At 43.1% G+C, this 14,143-nt stretch overlaps 1 protein-coding gene across 1 annotated transcript in view; it reads left to right on the plus strand.

Moving 5' to 3' along the window:
- LOC144770064 (potassium voltage-gated channel subfamily A member 5-like) overlaps positions 1-14,143 on the plus strand; it is a 488,637-nt gene that overhangs the window by 72,995 nt on the left and 401,499 nt on the right. The window lies entirely within an intron of this gene.

A 14,143-nucleotide genomic window follows, 5' to 3' on the forward strand; every position in this document is an offset into this window, starting at 1 on the left:
GTACAGAAGTTTTTTTGCAGTTTTAAACGTCACAAAACGCTCTCCATGGATTCCAGTTTTATCAAATGTATTGGGATGACCCCCACTCAAATAGATACAACTCTTTGGCAGCTCACACAAAGCCATGGTTTTGCACCTTGGCTCAAAGATCAGTGGGCACACGCCCCAGCACTGAATAATATCTTTGCTTACAAGTGGAAGGCCAATGGCAATTTTTTTTCTTGACTACACCAAATGGCTACATAAAAAGGGAAGGGGTCGCTTCGCTGAAAATACATTCATCATGATAACTTTGAAATTTCTCAATGTGGCAAAACTGGACACCAGTGGTAACCCTGCTAAAATCAATAACACATTAACGTACAACGTCATAAAAGGTAAAACCTATTTTAAAGCTGTTGAGGCAGAGATAGAGTGCTTCAACGGGCTCAGTTGTTGCATAATATACCTATAAAAACCAATATAGTGCACACTAAAACCAGAATTCTCTACCCTTACCACCCCGTTTATTACTGCAGAGCTAGACTCACAGCATGACAGGGACTTGTTAGATCTCCTTTTGACAGCGGCAGTGAAAATGGTACTTTCCAAATGGAAAGATACAATTAAGGCAACATTCAAAGGGTGGCTTAACTGGGTGACGTACCTCAGAGGTGCGGATGGCATCGCCCTGCGGAACTCACCCTGGAGACCAGCAACCAGGACAATGTGGACATCACTGGGCGAGTACCTGGACCCCTACGAACCCCTGTGAACTCAGCTAGAGAAGGGCGAGTGCCCTCAAGCACACACCCAAAACCCCAGAACTGATCTACGACTGAAGGAATCTTCTTGTATACTTCTCCTTTTTCTCTTTTATTCTCTATCTTTTGCTCTTTTTGCCCACTCTTTTCTTCTAGCAAGACAATGGAAAAGGGGACAGCCAAATACATATACAAACTACCAGTATTCATGACAAGTCAGCCAGTTTGGGCTGTTACCCTGTAATGGTAAGGCGATGATAACTGTATGTATAAAATTTTTATAAAATACTTTGAAATTAAACAAAAAGGAATACCAAATAATTATGGCACTGGAGAACTATACAATATATGCATATAATAGCAACTGAAGATGGCAACTTCCTGTAAATCAGCTTCTGTCGGTTTGGAAATACAAAAGTTCTTTGAAACACAAGAATAAAAGAGGACGAAATCAAACGATGAATGAGCAATTAAAGACCACTTTCAAATCATCTGGCACCTCTGGGCATCTGATGCAATCAAACAGGCCACATGAAGGGCATTGTATGCAAAGTGTATGTGATTAGCAAGACTTTGACGATAACATGGGTCAACTGTGAGAGTTTGTCACACCTCCAGAGTAAGGTACACTACACAGGTATCTACTACTCCTTGTTTATGCTGAGGATTCCAGATGTCAATCATTTCATATATACTATGGGGACACAGGGATGAGAGGCCCTCTCAAAGCATGATCACTGTAAAAAGAAATAAATACTCAAACCACCAAAAGCTCTGTTAACCCTTTAGCAAATTCTCTGAAATGTATATAAAATATAAGCATGTCCGGTAAATGCCAGCACATGCATATTACTTACAACTGCTGCACATGTTGCTCTATGTGTTAAATAAGGGAGAGCTGGGTTTGAACTTACACATCGGTCTGTTCTGTTGCATAGTTTATATTCTGAAAACATTATGGAAACTCAATTTTGTTATTGCATAGGAGCAAATTGGTGCAATTTACCTATTTATTATTCTGTAAGGAAAACCTGTGGGCTCCATTGCTTATTAGGCAGGGTTAGAAATTGTGCAAAAAGGATTATCTCAAATTCTGAAGCAGTGCAAAATGTAATGCACATCTTAACTGACAAGATCTTTCTCAGTCTCATTTAGAAATCTGATCATTGGCATGCTCATTTTTCAGGATTTCGGAATTGCCGTCTAATTGTCCTAATTCTCTTCATACACTATTATGTTTTGGGAAGTACAGTTCGTTTTTAGATTCTTAAAAACATTTGGAGTGTTTTTGATTAACCACAGATCGTGGTAGGACTACTAATCATGTAGCCTGCTTCCAAAATTATAAATTCACATATTTCTATAATAATCATTTATTCAATGAGCCTTAAAGTACTTATTGATTGCAGATAATAATTCGGGTAACGTGTAGGATGAAACTCATAAAATGGGTTACGCCTGGGGAGCAAAGTCGTCAAGACATAAGAGCTGAGATCTAGGGGAAAAGATTGAGCTGAAGGCATGATTGTGCAAAGGTACAAAAGTTTTTTTTTTTTTTGCAGCCTTCACATATTCCTTACAAAACCTTTTAAAAATATTTAAAAGGTCAGAAATATTTAAATAATTCGTTTTTTTTATTTTTTGCAAGAAGCTTGTAGCATGCAATTCTTCAATACCACATATTTCACGAGTTCATAGTTTTCTACTTTTGTGAAGTTTGTCTTAGTTTTACCCAATAAGTGTCCAGATATCTGTGAGGAAACCATGCAAGATATGCGCTCATGTACACAACTCTAATCTTCAAGCTACCATTTACATATTTTGAGAATTTGCCATCAGAGAGGGAGAGAAAGCAAAAGGTATTTAGTTAATTGAGGCATATTTTATTGCATGTTTGGGGGGGGAGGGGCGTGCAGGTCAATCAATCGCACGAACAACGCGAAGAAATAATTCAGAAATGAGTCAAGCCTACGGACTGAGTAATACAAACTATGCATACCCTTTTTACCAACAAACAGACAGCCTAAACAGCGAAGTCCCGTTTCATTATTAAATCAACATTTCATTATGCACAGATGGCTGAATCACAAGGGAATGAAAGGATATTGCTAACCGGTGGCTCAGGATGGCATGAAATAAAGGAAATCTAACACCAATAATGCCTTGCAAGTAGATTCTTTCCAGCCAGTATGCATTGCCATATGCAGCCTTTCCTACATTTGTCATGGTAGACGACCAAACAAAGACTATAGAAATCATACATAACGGTCCATAAATCTGATCGATAATTCAGGGCCTGGTGTCTGTACTCCAAGGTTCATCCGCTGTTCATCAAACCTTTCGCCATGCACCAATAGAGACCTCTTCGTGGAACGGGGCAAACCTTTCTGGACACCTCCCCCTCCCCATCCACCTGTTTTAGATTAGTTTGACATTTTGACTCTCCTTCTAGGATAGCTCATTCATACTCGGGGCCGGCAATTTCTTCTTTTTAGTCCAGTATATCCGTCGATATATAACAATAAATAGCACTGAATAAAATGAACACTGAGCACTTTTTTCGAGCATCCTTTTTAACTTTCTTAACTCTCTAGTTTTTCCACTTTTTGTTCCTTTCAAAGTCATTGTAGACACTGTTGGCTTATTCCAAAACATTCACCATTTTATTAAGATTGTCTACACTAACTGGACTATTTCTCCAAAGCACGTTTGCTCCTTTACCAAATGTTTGCAGCTGGCTTGGGTCGCCGTTTCTTCCCCCACATTTCATCTAAGGGATGGAGCCCTTGGAGACTGTTTAACAGGCAAATACACTTTAAAATTATAGTAAGAAGTTATTCTTTCATAATTCATTACAGAGAGGTTTTATTTAGACCCTTTATGGTTCTATAGTTTCCAATCTTGCACATAAATTGTATCTAGGTCTAGGGAGAGAGTAGCTGATATTTGGTCTGAGTAGCAGCTGGGAAAGCATGAACATCACTGTGCAATGAGGTGCCTATTAATGTAAGATGAAACAGTACACCATGGGGAATAGAGGGCAGGTTACATGAACTCTACACGAGGGAAGAATGAAGCAAATGCACTTTTATCCTCCGTTTCTGTTTCTAAAATGGGAACAGCGTAAAGGGCGGGTTGCTTTAAGCCACACTGCCTACAATTTTTTTGCTCCAAATTCAAACAATTAAGGGGCATATCATCAACGGCCAGCGATAATTATCGCTGGCCGTGTGTAGCGTGCAAATAATTAACGCCACATATCGCCGAATTCTATTGCCTGGTGAGCGCACTATCAGCATCGCGCATAGCCGAGGCGATAGAATCCAGGCAAAAGCGGCGGAAAGAGTCGAAATCGCCGGAATTCCAGCGTTGAAATTGAAAACCACGTTAGGGAAAACCTAATCTATAATGGGAGACGTGGACTTAGCATAACAGTCCACCTCCCATTATAGATATGGCTAAGTAAGGAAAATAGCAGGCGTTACAAACCGGCGAAAAACCCGGTTAGCGCTAATTTAAATATCGCTATGCATGTTAGCGGTACACTTGATAATAGAGAGTTTCAGGGTTAGTGATGATATCCCATGTTGTTTCACGGGACACGCCTCCCTTGCATATCATTAGAGATGCAAGGCGATGCGATGTTGAAGCCAGCGCTAATCCAATTGAACATACATTAGCGTGCTCTTGTAAATAAAGCGGCATTTTTAATGTCGCATTTCGTCCAAAAACGGATGCAAACGCGGTGATAAAAATATCGCTAGGCCTTGATAATATGCCCCTAAGAAACTTAGGGGCATATTACCAAGGGCCTTATTGCCGTTTTAGCGGGAATTTTTCCCGCTAAAGCGGCAAAAATATTATCGCCCTATTACCTAGCTGTCGCTAACACCAGTTAGCGACAGCTAGTAGGAGATAGCGATCATCTTGGGGCCCACTTTGCATGTCAGCGATATTTATCGCTAATGACATGCAAAGTGGGCATGCCAAGAAGTTAGCGACTGTAAACAGTCGCTAACATCGCTATCTCCCATTACCTACAAAGCGGTACTTTTGGAAATATTCGCGCTAAGCACAAGTACAATCATTTATATGCTAAATATGTTTTAGCAACTTTTTTTGGCATCTGCTACAGGCTTTGCATTTCTTCTTTTGCACTGGAGCCTACATCTGGATGTAGAAAGGACTCAAGCACAATCTGTTAGTTCCGGAAAATATGGCGCAGTGGAGAGTTTGCACCATTTTCCAGTGCTGCAAATGTAATCCTGTCTGGCTTTTAGATATTGATTCGGTAGTTTTTTAGCTTGGTCTTTCTTTTTGAATGCTTCACTAATGTAAAAGCATCATTTTATTATAACGAGGGCATTTCGTAGAAGGAGGCACAACGGGCACTTCATTCTGTTAACTAGTTCCACTTAAAACGCTATTTTAATATTCATGTCATAGGATAATATTGTTCCCTTTTTATGTGAGTTTCATGTATAAATCTATACAGTTTCAAGAAACCGATTGCTGCATATATAATATTTATTTACCTTTAAGCCTGGACTTCTTTCAATTTTTGCGTTATTCTCTTGATTTAAATGTATTCTAGCTAAATATGTTTAAAATATGGCATACTTTGTGCATATTGTTGTGCCTCTATCGACTGTGATTAGTAATTAAAAGAGTATAACAGAAAATATAGATGTTGATACCCACCAGCTTATAGTAGTCTTGGCTTTGATTTTGGAAAAATCCGCGCTTAAGTTAAACAGGGCCGGACTGAGAACAGAAACCGGCCCTGGCAAACTGCTCAGCTGCACCCCCCCTGGGGTCAGGGGGAGTGCAGTTGAGCAGATTGTGATGGCCGGTTTCGGCCGATTTTGTTACCGGGGGCCGACATTGCCGATCCCCGGTAACAAAAAGGGCTCCCCAGGGGCCCAAAACCGCCCCCCACCCTAGCGGCCTACCGGGGAAACGCCCGGTGCCCGCTATGGCCAGTCCGGCCCTGAAGTTAAACCAAAAAGAGTGGAGCCATTTACTTCCAAATTATTCACATATATCACATTTTGTGTGTGTGTGTGTGTGTGTTTATTTATTAGTTTTATCACCTGAAAACCAGGCTTAAACAGCGATTCTGCGGCCTATTCACAAAATCATTTCAGAATGTGGGAAGTACTAATCATGAAGTACTATTTTATGTACTTTTACATGCTTTTTTGAATTGGCCACTAAAGAGAAATATAGAGGAAATATTCATTTACAAACAGAAAGGACTATGCCATCTTTGCACTTTATGTAATGGGGAGTTCAATGTTTTTAGCTGATTCAAAAAGGCATGTAAGAGTAATTCCACAAGTTCTCCTGTAATTTATGTACTTTTAAATGCTTTTGTAAATTTGCTCCATAATGCTTCACTTAGGTACGGGTTGCTTGATGCAGATCTGTTAGACCTGGCATCTTTGGCGTGGTTTACCCTGTCTTTTTGCCTCTGCCTCCTGTATTTTTGACTCTGTGCTGGATTTCGTTTTTGCTGGTTTAGATGCTTTGGGCACTTTGCCACTGCTGATCTGTGTCAAAGTGCAAGTGCTCCCTATGTAAATTGTTATTGTAATTGGTTATCCATGATTGGCATATTTGTATCACCAATAAGTTCCTAGTAAAGTGCACTGAGTGTGCCAGGGTTGGTGATACAAATGCTACTAATGGGCCTGCAGCAGTGATTGTGCCACCCACATGAGTAGCCCTAACATGGTTTCTCAGGCCTGCCACCCCAGCGCCTGTGTGCAGTCTGTGAACTGCCATGTCTTCCTGGTCAGTGTCCCCACTGACCAGGCCTAACCCTTCCCTTTCTGTACACATTGGTCACCCCTATGGAAGGCCCTTGGTACCCCCTTGGGCAGGGTGCAGTGTATGTGAAAGGTAGAGCATGTACTAGTGCAGGTGACATGCTCTGGTAGTGAATGACAGCCATTTTCGTTTTTCACTATTGTAAGGCTACCTTGCCCATAGGCTATCATGGGAATGCTGGCTACAGTGGCTAGCAGCATATCTTCCCATAGGAGCAAGGTAGGACATAAAAGTCTGGTATCCCTGAACTCAGAATTTAGTAACACATCTTTTAGGAAAGGTGGTTTTTAAATCCTGTGTTTGAGAACAGCACTTTTTGAAAGTGGCTGTTCTATTGTCTGACCTTTCTGTGTGCCTTGGCCTGTTTGTGAATTGACTGTCTGGTTTGAGAGTGACAGGGGCTGGGGAGCCCCCATGATGCTGGATGAGTCAGCTCTAGGCTGAATGATTGAATCGGCATCTTAAGTGGTGGGAGGGGATAGCACCTGGGCCTGAATAGGGCTGTGCCTGCCTTCCACAATGCTGGCTTCGCCTCCTGCTAGGCGACTGGTGACTCTGCCCCTCTCTCTGAAAGGAAAGGAGAAGCCAGGAAAACAAAGTGCTCAAGGAACACCCAGAACTGGTTCAGACCGGGTTCAGAGCCCTCCTGCACAAAGGGAACAAATACTTTTAGGGGTATAAGTACAGGACCCCTAACTACAGAAAATCAGATCATCCTGGAATCAAGAAGGAACCTCTGCCAAGGAGAAAGCTGGAAGAATGAAGAAGGAAGACTGTCCTGCAGTGGCTTTGCTGGACTGACCTGCAGTTGCTTTGCTGCCAAGGAGAGGGGAAGGACTTTGCTGTTGCGGTGTCCCCTGCTTGAAGAGATCTCCAGGGGCCTGAGATGAGCTGGCCTCCTGTTAAGAAGTCCCACGAACAAAAGGACTTCACCCTCAGCTTCCCCCCTGAATTCTGCTGTGTGACTTCTCACCTGCATAGAGTGCTTGATCTATTGTGGGGCCTCTGGAGGTTGCCTCCTGCTGTTTGGGGAGCTGGAAAAGAAGAAAAGAAGAAGATCTACAATTTGCACGCATCGCTCGCTTGCTGAGCACAACGTCGATAGTGCAAGACAATTCCTGTCACCGCGAAGATTGTCGCAGCGCCAGTTGCGGCTGCAAGAACCGACGCATCGTTCACTTCCAAAGTGCATCACCCCAGTGTGGAAAGATTCCTGTTGCTGCAAATATTGTCGCAGAGCCTGTCGTCGCTGTAAGACCATTGCATCGCTTGCTTGCGGACCGCACCCCGTCGCTGCGAACATCGTCGCAGAGTCCAGCGCCAACGCATTGAGGGTCGCGGCAGAAGAGGATCAACACTGCTCAGCACATCGCCACTGCACCGAAGATCGTCGCCGTCCTGGAGATCGTCGCATCGTGCCTGTGCGAGACGCTTCTACTGGAGAACCTGCACCTGGGAATCCACACAAGGTATCGCATCGCTCCCCATACAGATAGGATTTGTTGCAAAACGCCCGCTGCATGCAGCGGGATTGTTGCATTGCCTCCCCAGGGTCTCAGGAGTGATGCATCGCTTGTTTTTTGACACTGCAGTTGCCCCTAGGAACGTTTGTTGCATCTACACGTACTTTGGGCAAAAAGTGACGCAACTGTGGATTATTTTGACGCAAACCCTAGAACTCTTTTAAAATCATTTTCTTGAACTGTGTATGTTGGATTTCTGTCATTTTGGTCTTGTGTAGTTTAGATAAAGATACTTTATTTTTCTAAACGGGTGTGGAGTCCATTTATGGTGTTTTCACTGTATTACTGTGAGTGTTGGTACAAAAACTTTACACATTGCCTTTGATAAGCCTGTCGGCTCGTGCCAAGCTACAAAGGGGGTGAGCAGCGGTTATCTAAAGAGTGTATCCCCCTTACCCTGACTAGAAGCAAGGGTCCCTATTTGGACATTGGTACCTACCTCTGCCAACTAGAGATATCCAGTTCTAACAGGATCTTTTCTGGATGCTGAGCCAGTTGTGATTTTTCAGGTGATGGGTGATGTGGGTCCTCTTGGGCAGGTTGAGGGTCAGTCAGGCTGCTGCGTGCTGGATCATCTGGAGTCTTCTCGTGAATTTGGTGATGGTGCCTGCATAGAGTGCATTACCTTAGTCCAGCCGACTAGTGATGAGGGCCTGTGCTATCATTTTCATGGTATTGTTGAGTAGCCCCTTGAAAAATTCTGAGATGCATGCGGAGAGTGTGGAAGCAGGCTGAGGAGACAGCATTGACCTGATATTTCATGGAAAGTTAGCTGTCCAGGATGATGCTGACGTTGAGGTTTGGTCTTTTGGAGTGTGGATGGGTCTGAGGCATGATGGCCACTGGGAATCCTTACAGAAGATCAGGACTTCTATTTTCTCTGTATTGAGCTTCAGGCAGTTGTTCTTCATCCAGGGAAAGATGTTGTTCATACAATTGTGGAAACTGGACTTTGTTGTGGTGGAGTCCGCTGAGAGTGAGATGACGAGTTGGGTGTCATCGGCGTAGAGATGATGTTGATGTCACTGGTTCTTACGATGTCTGCGAGTGGTGACATGTAGATGTTGAAGATGGTTGGACTGAGGGATAAGTCTTGAGGGATGCTGCAGGTGATGTGCTTGGGTTGTGAGGTGAAGGGGAAAACAGATTCTTTGGGTGCGTCCAGTGAGAAAGGATGTTATCCATCTAAGCGCATCATCTCTGTTTCTAATCTGGCGCAGTCAATCAATGAGTGTTTGGTGGGAGATGGTGTTGAATGCTGCAGAGAGGTTGAGTAGGATCAGCTCGGGTGATACTCCTATGTCGAGTAGGGTGTAGATGTCATCTGCTGCAGCAATCAGGGCTGTCTCTGTGCTGTGATTTGCTTGGAATCCTGATTGGGAGGAGTCTAGCAGGTTGTTTCTCTCCAGTTGATCAGTGAGTTGGACGTTGATGGCCTTCTCCAAGACTTCGGCAGGAAACTGAAGCAGCAAGATGGAGTGGTAGTTCTGGAGCTCTCTTAGGTCTGCACTAAATTTCTTGAGGAAGGGTCTGACCTCTGCAAGTTTCCAGGCTTCTAGAAAGGTGGCTATGTCAATGGAGGCGTTGAGGATGATGGCGAGCTGGTGTCTGATTTTGTCTCTTTCAAGGTTGAAAGGTTGGAGGGAGCATGGGTTCATTAGAGCATTAGAGTAGTTGTGTTTGGTTTACTTAGTTGTTTCCATGTGATGAGCTGGTCAGTGGCAGTGCTCATGGGAGATGGGATGCTGAAGAGGTCGGTAGATTCATGGGTCGCAGCTGCTGTATATGGTGACTATATGTGCCTCCTGCAATAGGACCACAATAGTCTTCCTAGAATTTAGGTAGTTGGGATATTTTTCCTCTTCGCATAACTAGTTACACCATTGATATTCATGGAGACAATGAACATGGATTGATGATGGGCTTACCCTGACCAAAAGTGTTACTGGGCAAGAGAATCTAGACAACCAGGGTGAAAACCAGCCAGAGCTAGGATGATAGTATCTGGATTAAAGATCAGTCTACTGTCTCAGTGAGAGGAACTGGAGCATTGGGATGGGGGCGGGGGGGTGTCATGCTCTCACAGCTCTAACAGCAGCAGCAAAGTTGAACAATATGTAAAGCAGGCTAATGGACCCTGAGCTGACCAGCACCTGGTATTACTTGCGATGTGCAGTCCTCAAGGATTATTTTTAAGTATGGAAATTTGCACAGCAAACTATCTATGATAACTTTAACCAATTATTTAATTTACAGTGGCAGTTCTGAGTAAGGCAAGTAGATAGATGACAATGGCAGAGGAAAGGATATAAATGTGGTGAATCCTGTTGGGTGTCCTTGTTTAGTTCTCTCTGAAGCATGCTCCTTCAAGGGGTACCAGGACTTGTCACTGTCTTGTGTTTGGGATTTCCACCCTATTGTGTATATTCCAATCTGAGCAACTGTGGTGTGGCATGCTGTCAGATTGCAATGAATGAAAAATACTGGGGGAATGAAGTTCAGTACTTGTCCATAGTCACAGTTGTTCAATATCTCATTCGGAGACCACAGCCTCTATAGACGTCCCAGTCACACAATTAAGAATATCCTCCAGTTACTTGGGTTCAGTGAACGCTGTTGTTTTACCATTGATAGTAAGGATCAATTAAGCAGGGTGTAGGAGGCCAAATGTAATGTTCTACTGGCAGAGTCTAGGTTTCAGTGCCAAGAATATTTTCCCTTTGATGACTGTGACATTTAAATACTCTGCTGTTACATGAATAAGATCCCCATCATACAGGAATAGGACCGTGTGTTTTTTAGCTGCCTGTAGAATAGTGTGCAAATTGGTGGTGCAGGCTATGATAGACTTTGGGCTTTTAGAGTTTCCAGGAGTTCGCGACTGTGTGCCCATTGGGGTAAACATCACTTACAACGAAACTTTTACAACGCACTACCATTACAACGCGGTCATTACAACGCAAACCATTACAACGCATTGTGCTGGGGTGCGCTCTAGGATAGGGAATACATTTAATTTACTATCCAACACCTTCCCTAGTGTCCACGGGGACTGGAGTTGGAATAGTAAATTAAACTACTCACTATCCAGCATCCAAAAGCGCTATGCGTTGTAATGGTATGCGATGTAAAAACCGCGTTGTAAAGGCAGGCGTTGTAATAGCCTGCATTGTAACGTCATACATCCGCCCATTGGAATTAATGGGGCTCCATAAATTGTAAGTGCAACAAGAGAGAACCAAAGTCTTTCAACAATGCAGTCGTTTCTCCCATTTCAACCCCCTCTGGGGCACCATACAGAAGGGCATTTTCTCTTGTGGAATGGGCTTCCAAGTCTGTGATCTCATGCTGGATTTTTGTGTCTCAATCTGGTTTGGAGAACAGTGGCTTCTTCGCATCGTCCATCTCTTTCCTAATGGCATTGAGGGAGACAATAGGCATTTTATATGGATGAGACTGGGCTTGATAATGTCTTTGAAAACAGTAGCTGACTGGACAACTTAAAAATCGGGGCACCACAGGAACAAGGGCAGTTTAACAGCTGTTAGAGCAGTCATCAAAGATAAGAAGATACCTAAATGCGTCGCATGAATGACACCAACAAATGTATTGAGACAAAGATCGCAGAAGCAGTGGGCACCAGGTCACCTTCAAGTGCTCCCAATAATTCAAATAAAATAAGCAGCAAAGTAAGCCGTAAAGGAGGAACTTAGTTGTTTGCAGGAAAACTCATGGCAAGACACTCACTGTGACGTGTCCGGCAGCCGCATTGGCAGAACATCGACCTGCTGAGAAATACTCTCTCCCCACTTAAGAGACTCTACTCTCAATTGCTGATAATTCACTTCATGGTACTTCCCACTTCCGTGGATTGAATCCCCGGTGTTCCTCCATACTGGCTAATTCATAGAGGTTTCCCCTATGTCTTTTTCCCATTTGAGTTTCTGGCATTTCCTTTGGTTCCCTACCAACCATGGATTCCTTCAGGGTAAGATTATTGTATGCCCTACTCTGACTCACCCCTAAATGACCTTGATTCATGTTGAGCGCTTTTACAGAATGCCATCAGGAATCTCAAGTGATATGCGTGATCAAGTCCCGATGATGCCCTGAAACTAGACAGGTCGAAACGCTGTCAACTAAACTCAGCATATTTACAGCTTGTTTGGCTTCTAACATGCTCCAAACTAATTGTAATATTATGGTTCATGTTATATACCAGTTTTAATTAGGCCTTCTTCGCTGTCACTTTTCCACATTCCTCACTTGTGCCATTCACTTCTTCACAAGCACTACGTGTGCACTTGCTTGATTACACCTGCATTAAGGATACATTGCTGTCTGAAAATGAATGTTGAGCCTGCTATATGACCAATACAGACTTCAATAGTCAATCGTGTTGTTGTTTTCCTTCTATTGTTTCTTTTCCCGTAATTCTTTTAAGCTTGACTATTGTCTTCGAAATATTATCAGTTGAGACATTATTTCTTGGTACCAAGGCACTCACAATAGCATCATAGGGGGAGCCCATATAGCGCCATCTGAGGCTACTACACTTTGACAGCAGAGGATGTCACCATTCATTTACCAGGAACAATTCAAAGATTTTCACCCCCACACCAGCACGCCTAAATTAGAAGTAGATCAGGTCATGAGAAACAGAAGTGAGAATGAATAAACTCTCAAAGCCACTATATCTCCAGTGGCTGCCATCTCTAGGGCGCCAGGATTAGATTAAAAGCCATCAGAAGTTTGCTGTTGGAGCATTTGTTTGGCTGTCACAGTCCTATGCACCATCAAAGCCCACTTCAACCCAAAGTGTCCTTCCACAGCAGTGCCACAGAATCTCCAGATCATTGTGCAGGATTCTTAACCTCCGAGCTGCCCTTCCCAGTGCTGGTTGCAGATTGATACCTAAGCATCCATACACAAGTGCTAGACCTGACATCCTTGACATGGTTTTCCCTCTAACCTTTTGAAGTAAATCCTCCTGTTTGGATGACTTTCCTATGGCTAGCCTTAGGACTATGCACGCTTTACCACTGCTAATCAGTGCTTAAGTGTTTGTGCTCTCTCCTTAAAACATGGTAGAATTGTCTTATACCCAATTGCCATATTTAATTTACTTGTAAGTCCTTAGTAAAGTGACATTATCTATGCCCAGGGTAGGGCAAATTGAATGCTACTAGTGGGCCTGCAGCACTGATTGTGCCACCCGCTTAAGATGCCCTTTAAACAATTCTGTTGCAGCCTGTGATTGCAGTTTTAAGCTGCGATTTCGATCCGGTAAGATAAACTCTTGCCAGGCCCAAACCTTCCTTTTGAATACATGTAAGTCACCCCTACAGTGCACCCTGCCCTCTGGACTATTCAGTGACTAATAAATAGTCCAGAGGGCAGGGTGCACTGTAGTTTAAAAGTTTAACATGGACTTTCTGATTTTACAGGTACTGGTTGTAAAAAAAAACCTCTTAAATTAGATTTTCCCTACTGCAAGACTTACCTCTCCCATAGGATAATATTGGGGTTGCCTCACTACATTTAATAAGTTGTAATTGCCCAGGTAATCAGTTCATGTTTGATGTCTTTAGAATTGTAAGAAATATCTCCTCTTATGGTAAAGTTGGCTTTTAAACTACAATTTTGAAACACAGTGTCCTCAAAAGATTTTTGCAAGGTCATCTCACCATTAATTTATCAAGGCATACTTCATCATTTGACTTTCTCTCACTATTTTATACCCTGGTAGTTCTTATATGCTTGCCAATTAACTCCTTAACCGCGGTGCAAATTCTGCCGCGGTGTGGGAGTTTTAATGAGTAGGCGGGGCCTCGTCGGCCAACGGGTTGCGCAGCACTAGCCAGATAGTGCCTGCAACAGCTGTTGGCCGACACGCTCATGGACAGGGTTGAGAACATCTTTGTCTACCTCTATATTTTTATAAATTGTTTCTAGCCAAAAAAAGCAAGACTCACGAAATTGTCCGGAAAATAGATATATAAGAACTCCCAGGGTATAAAAAAGTTTCCCTCGGTTGAGTCTGCT

This window comes from Lissotriton helveticus, chromosome 1_1, assembly GCF_964261635.1.
Source record: "Lissotriton helveticus chromosome 1_1, aLisHel1.1, whole genome shotgun sequence".
In the NCBI taxonomy this organism is placed as follows: Eukaryota; Metazoa; Chordata; class Amphibia; order Caudata; family Salamandridae; genus Lissotriton; species Lissotriton helveticus.